Here is a 6,835-nt window from a genome sequence, read left to right on the forward strand (position 1 = left end):
ACTATATGATGCACTGCTACTAGTGTACTGTCTGGTAGTACATTACCATAGTTACAGTATGACTGTAACCATAGCATTCACGTCTAAAGCATTCTATTATGCATATTTTACTATTCTTCATAAATGTTTAGTTCTGTAATTTTTATTGTCTGCGCTCATTCTATACTTGGTGTCTTAGTATACTGCATATGTATCGTGCAAGCATGATCCAAGTAGCATCTATTATAAAGTACGCTGAGCATCTTTCTATTCACCTGAAAAAAGGAAAATGAATAAGCACATGTTTATCTGCCCTCAAAACAAAATAATAATTTAGTATAATGTATTATGTAGGTTTGATCAACAGTTTAAAATAGCAATGCTCAGTATCCTGTTACCTTATATTATAATTTGACTCTAACATTTGCGCTTCCATTCCAATCAATAAATACATTTGCTTATCCCGTCCATCAATTATCATAGTTGCACTCCAATTATAGACCTGTAGGTAGGTAAAAATACTGTATTAATAATATATGATACAAGCTCAAATACCCCTAACTAGGCCTGGCCTGTTATACCCTTTATTACTACATTAGAGAAAATCCACCTCTATTCATTTTATTGGGAATCCTAATATTTAGTATTCAGTGTTGCCTAGCCTAGGGGGATTCGCCTAGGGCGGCATGTAATAACAAAAAAATATTTTAATATTATTATTAATGCCTTAGTCAGAAACGGACACTACAGCACACAAGTCACAACAATATTAATAAACGTACTTATAAATAATGTGTATATACATAATACAGTAACACAATTGTGCCTAACCACCATTAACACCCTCAACGATACATCAAGGAGCATACGCTCTCAGCTCACCTCTGGCCGGGCGACTAAACACCGTATCCAGCAGTCATCACTACTAAAAAGGCCTAGCTAGCTCCAGGCCATGGCATTGTCAAACACCATTTACTCGTCCAACGGTTTCTTCAAAACAATTTTAACACCCGTGTTAACAAGACGATGTGGACGAATTTCCATCAATTTCAGTTAATTACAACGAAATAATAATAAAATGAATGTTTCAATAATACGTGTATACTAAATAGCGAAATAAACATCGCTCGCGAGAGAGGCCAAGGTGATCGAATCTGTGATTCTCACGCATGCGCAAAATAACTCTGTGTACCCAGCAAGATAGGCATTTGGCTATGAATTTCGTGAAAGGTGGCCTTGAAAAACGAAATTAAAATCCGTTTAAAAAAAAACATGGTTGATAATATGAATTAATTTTATTCGATTAAGCTAACATACTTATCCAAGAACAAAAATATAAAAGCGATAAGTAATTACTACCATGCTTTTGCATCAATCAATGATTTACTCCTAAATTCCTATCTCTGTAATACAAAAATAACTTTTAGTGACGTCACAAAAAGTTTTTCACAGGTTTCCCAGGGGCGTTTTGAGGGCGTTGTCGTCCTCCAAAACATTAAGTATGACTATGGCAAGCTTAAAACTGATTGATCTACACGTTGAGCCAATAAAATGATATTGCTAGGAACTCTTTCATATCCATTTTAAAAAGTCGTCAAAATAATGTCTTTTTTTAAACAGTCATAGTTTCTAAAGTAAACCGTGAACCATTTATTTTTATTACAAAATCTAGAAGTTGATGAGTTGTAGATATCGGACCATGCATCAATAAGGCTAAAAAAACATTGTGACGTCATCGTATGGCCACACGAATGTAAAATATAGGATTTTTGTCTCTTTCGTTATTGCTCATCATATTCAATGAAGCGCATTACGCTTATCTGTATTCCTTTTTCTCCGAATATTGTCTAGGTCAATCAACTATCTTTCGCATGAGATAAAAATATTTTAATATTTATGACGTCATCATGCCTAAAAATTTAAATTACGTGGGTCATTAATTTCATCTTTACAGTAAATTTTAATCTGTAATAGCTCGTAAGAATAAAATGTGATAATCACGATTAAAACATTTTCTGGAAGCTATTGGATTGTAGATACGAATTCATGTGAACATATTGCCAATCGGATGTTGTGACGTCATCATAAGGCCACTTGACTTAAAAAAGTCGTATTTTCATCTTTTGCGTCATAGTTCATTACATTTAAAAGAGCATGCATCAATATTTCACGTTTTCAAATTTTTTCTACACGTTAATATTTTGTTGCTGAGATAAATTTCCTTCTGAAATTGCTACCTTCGCGTTTCATTTCGAAACCGTCAACATGTTAAAAATTGGAATAAATAGCGAGTCCCGTAATTTCACCTATTCTACACTGTATGTAATATGTATACAGATTATACTGTGTATACTATATGACACAAAATAACAGGATTCAGCACTAACAACATATTATATTCTTCAGTTCTTGTCATAATGCCATAATCTTTTTTCTGTGTGCAATATTCCAACGTATGACGTGCATGTGGCGTTTCTCGTGCGGATAACTAAAGTCAAAGTGACGAGTTTCATGTCTAGTTCATATTTACTTCTAATTTAAACCTGTGGTGTGTTTTTGTTTTCCTTCAATTGTATTATTGGGAGAGAGGAGAGGGGGAATTCATAATAATAACAATTCATAAATCTTTCATCCACTCCTGGTGTATTTCTACCAAAATGTGTGAGTGTGAAATATTATGCAGGTATTAGACAAACTCTGATTCAACAATTTTTCTGTAATGTGAAACACAAAAGCAAACTACAGAACTAAATATTAAAACCAAAAAATAGATGAAAATATCTGCTTGTTGTCTTTGTTCCACTACCGTACAATACCCCACACAAATACCCTGTCTAACAGCCCTGGGGAAGCAGTGCATTTTAGTCTATTAATAAATAGATCATAAAGTAAGGTAGTACAATACCCCCACACAAATACCCTGTCTAACAGCCCTGGGGAAGCAGTGCATTTTAGTCTATTAATAAATGGATCATAAAGTAAGGTAGTACAATACCCCACACAAGTACCCCACACAAATACCCTGTCTAACAGCCCTGGGGAAGCAGTGCATTTTAGTCTATTAATAAATGGATCATAAAGTAAGGTAGTACAACACCCCACACAAGTACCCCACACAAATACCCTGTCTAAATAACAGCCCTGGGGAAGCAGTGCATTTTAGTCTATTAATAAATGGATCATAAAGTAAGGTAGTACAATACCCCACATAAATACCCTGTCTAACAGCCCTGGGGAAGCAGTGCATTTTAGTCTATTAATAAATGGATCATAAAGTAAGGTAGTACAATACCCCACACAAGTACCCCACACAAATACCCTGACTAACAGCCCTGGGGAAGCAGTGCATTTTAGTCTATTAATAAATGGATCATAAAGTAAGGTAGTACAATACCCCACACAAGTACCCCACACAAATACCCTGACTAACAGCCCTGGGGAAGCAGTGCATTTAAGTCTATTAATAAATGGATCATAAAGTAAGGTAGTACAATACCCCACACAAATACCCTGACTAACAGCCCTGGGGAAGCAGTGCATTTTAGTCTATTAATAAATGGATCATAAAGTAAGGTAGTACAATACCCCACACATGATTTTTTAAAAGATAGGGAACAATTCGTCTGTTTTAATGATAATATTTCAGAAAAACTTATGTGCAATACTGGTGCACCACAAGGCTGTGTTTTATCTCCTATTTTATTTTCTTTATATACTAATGATTTTAAATGTTCAGATGATCTAGTTTTAACCAAATGCTATACTGTGAAATACGCTGATGACACCGGTCTAGTTGGCCTGATAAAACATGATGACCCTAAGTCATATTTTGATAATGTCAGTTATTTTTCTACTTGGTGTTCTAATAACTATCTAAAATTAAATGTTGACAAGACTAAAGAAATGATCATTGATTTTAGAAAAGGTAACAAAACACATGATAAGCTATGTATATTAAACGATGAAGTGGAAGTTGTTAGTCACTTTAAGTATCTAGGCACAGTAATCGATGATAAACTTAATTGGAAGGAAAACACTAAGTTAGTTACCACAAATTGTTATAAACGACTGTACTTTTTGAGAAGATTGAAGAAATTTCATGTGTGCAATAGGATCTTGACTTTATTTTATGAATCTGTTATTTTATCTGTTTTAACTTTTAATGCAATAGTTTGGTTCAACAATTTAAATCAGCAATGCATGAAAAAAGTACAAAGAATAAGTAAATCTGCCAAAAAGATAATAGGAAACGATATTAAGAAATCAGATGAAGTTGTTAACAACGCACTTACAAATAAACTTAAAGTTATTATGTCAGATGTTAGCCACCCCCTTAACCAGTACATTACGTTAAGCCGGTCTGGGCGCATTACATATCCTCGCTGGAACACTGAACGCCTACGTAGATCCTTTCTCCCATCTGCTATGAGGCATTTTAATTTAAGGTGGAAACGATAACTGCAACAAGTATTTTAAATCTGTATTTTTTAAACCTGCCATGAGGCATTTTATTTTAAGGTGGAAACGATAACTGCAATAAGTATTTTAAATCTGTATTTTTTAAATCTGTATTTTTAACTCAATTTGTACTTTTTGTGTCCTCTTTTAACTTTTTTATAACATCTTGTTCTCTGTTTATGTGATTTTATTCTTTTTTACTGTTTGTGCGACAATGTTTTTAGACAATTTTAATGTGTGTACTTTCAGCCAAAGTTTCAAGCCATTTATGAGTTTGACAATAAAGTTTAAAGTTTATTGAATTGAAAGTACCCCACACAAATACCCTGACTAACAGCCCTGGGGAAGCAGTGCATTTTAGTCTATTAATAAATGGATCATAAAGTAAGGTAGTACAATACCCCACACAAGTACCCCACACAAATACCCTGTCTAACAGCCCTGGGGAAGCAGTGCATTTTAGTCTATTAATAAATGGATCATAAAGTAAGGTAGTACAATATCCCCACACAAATACCCTGTCTAACAGCCCTGGGGAAGCAGTGCATTTTAGTCTATTAATAAATGGATCATAAAGTAAGGTAGTACAATACCCCACACAAGTACCCCACACAAATACCCTGTCTAACAGCCCTGGGGAAGCAGTGCATTTTAGTCTATTAATAAATGGATCATAAAGTAAGGTAGTACAATACCCCACACAAGTACCCCACACAAATACCCTGACTAACAGCCCTGGGGAAGCAGTGCATTTTAGTCTATTAATAAATGGATCATAAAGTAAGGTAGTACAATACCCCACACAAATACCCTGACTAACAGCCCTGGGGAAGCAGTGCATTTTAGTCTATTAATAAATGGATCATAAAGTAAGGTAGTACAATATCCCACACAAGTACCCCACACAAATACCCTGACTAACAGCCCTGGGGAAGCAGTGCATTTTAGTCTATTAATAAATGGATCATAAAGTAAGGTAGTACAATACCCCACACAAGTACCCCACACAAATACCCTGACTAACAGCCCTGGGGAAGCAGTGCATTTTAGTCTATTAATAAATGGATCATAAAGTAAGGTAGTACAATACCCCACACAAGTACCCCACACAAATACCTTGACTAACAGCCCTGGGGAAGCAGTGCATTTTAGTCTATTAATAAATGGATCATAAAGTAAGGTAGTACAATACCCCACACAAATACCCTGTCTAACAGCCCTGGGGAAGCAGTGCATTTTAGTCTATTAATAAATGGATCATAAAGTAATAACCAAACATTTCTATAACCTTTATACATGTTTCAAACAATCAGATGATTTTTACTTTATCTTTGTTTAAATACAAAGTTAATATTAAACTAATGATAATGATTTTGATAGGATTTGTTTGCCTGTATCTAGGGGAAACATGCAAACACAAAGCCAGTCATTAACAATAATCAGGCCCCTTGTTTTTCTCAATGTAAGCTTGTTGACAATCTGCATAACATTTTTCTACAAAAGTACAAAAACAACCCTGGCTAAAAAGATTCTGAAACACAATTCCTGATCAACTCCTACTGAACAATTAATTTCTTTCATAAGAAAAAATCTCTGACAAAAAACTGTTTTAATTTAGCTACGAAATTGTCAAAAATTGAGTATGTTTAATCTACAGCAAAATTAGTAAACACATAATTTATCCTCTTTTAGTTCTCTAGTTTCATATTTTTCTATTTCTTACTCAAAATGGGTTTGTTTCTACAATGAAGAAATTAAATTTATTTAAAGAAAATGTCATGAGGGTGTTTTTCGATGTAGCCATAGTGGCAAAGCCTTTGCACTTTAAAACTAAACCTCTGAAGTTTGCATTGGTTCACCTTCTAATTCCCCAAAAGTATTTAGGCTATAAAGATTTCCCATAACAATTTGGTTTTCTTAGTGTCCAAACATAATACCACACACTGTATTCTAAAAGAGACCTAATCTTTTACTTTGCTGTTGACTTAGCTAGATTTCTAAGGGCCTGTTTCTGCTGAGCAGAAATAATCGATTATTAACCGTTTATTTTTTTAATCGATTATTTTTAGGCAGCAGAAACGGCGCAAAATAAAATAACCGATTAAAAATAACCGATTAAAAACACTCAATTCATTGCGTGTTTTAATCGATTATTTCTTGTTTTAACCGATTATTGCGGAGCAGTTTTGAGCTGCAACACAAATAGCGATTATTGACCCCACTTTGACCTCTAGAGTATGGCAAACTCATTCACGTCACAAAGCATGCTGTTTATTTGCGCGATATCGACGACGATCAGCAAAACAACGATCGCGATGTAGACCGAATAACAATCAAATGTTAAACATTTGATTTTTATTATTTTGTGGGGGAGAATTATACCGAGAGACTCCAGGAT

The 6,835-nt window shown here is 34.4% G+C and overlaps 1 long non-coding RNA gene across 1 annotated transcript; it reads right to left on the reverse strand.

The window, feature by feature from the left end:
* Nucleotides 1-235: 235 nt before the first annotated feature.
* Nucleotides 236-1,112, reverse strand: LOC144837946 (uncharacterized). The gene is made up of 3 exons (XR_013611578.1): nt 814-1,112; nt 378-481; nt 236-254 (listed from the first exon to the last, which is right to left on the reverse strand). It is a non-coding gene; the product is annotated as an uncharacterized LOC144837946 (long non-coding RNA).
* Between the last annotated feature and the right edge of the window lie 5,723 nt (nt 1,113-6,835).

Source organism: Antedon bifida, chromosome 3 (genome assembly GCF_963402885.1).
Source record: "Antedon bifida chromosome 3, ecAntBifi1.1, whole genome shotgun sequence".
NCBI lineage: Eukaryota > Metazoa > Echinodermata > Crinoidea > Comatulida > Antedonidae > Antedon > Antedon bifida.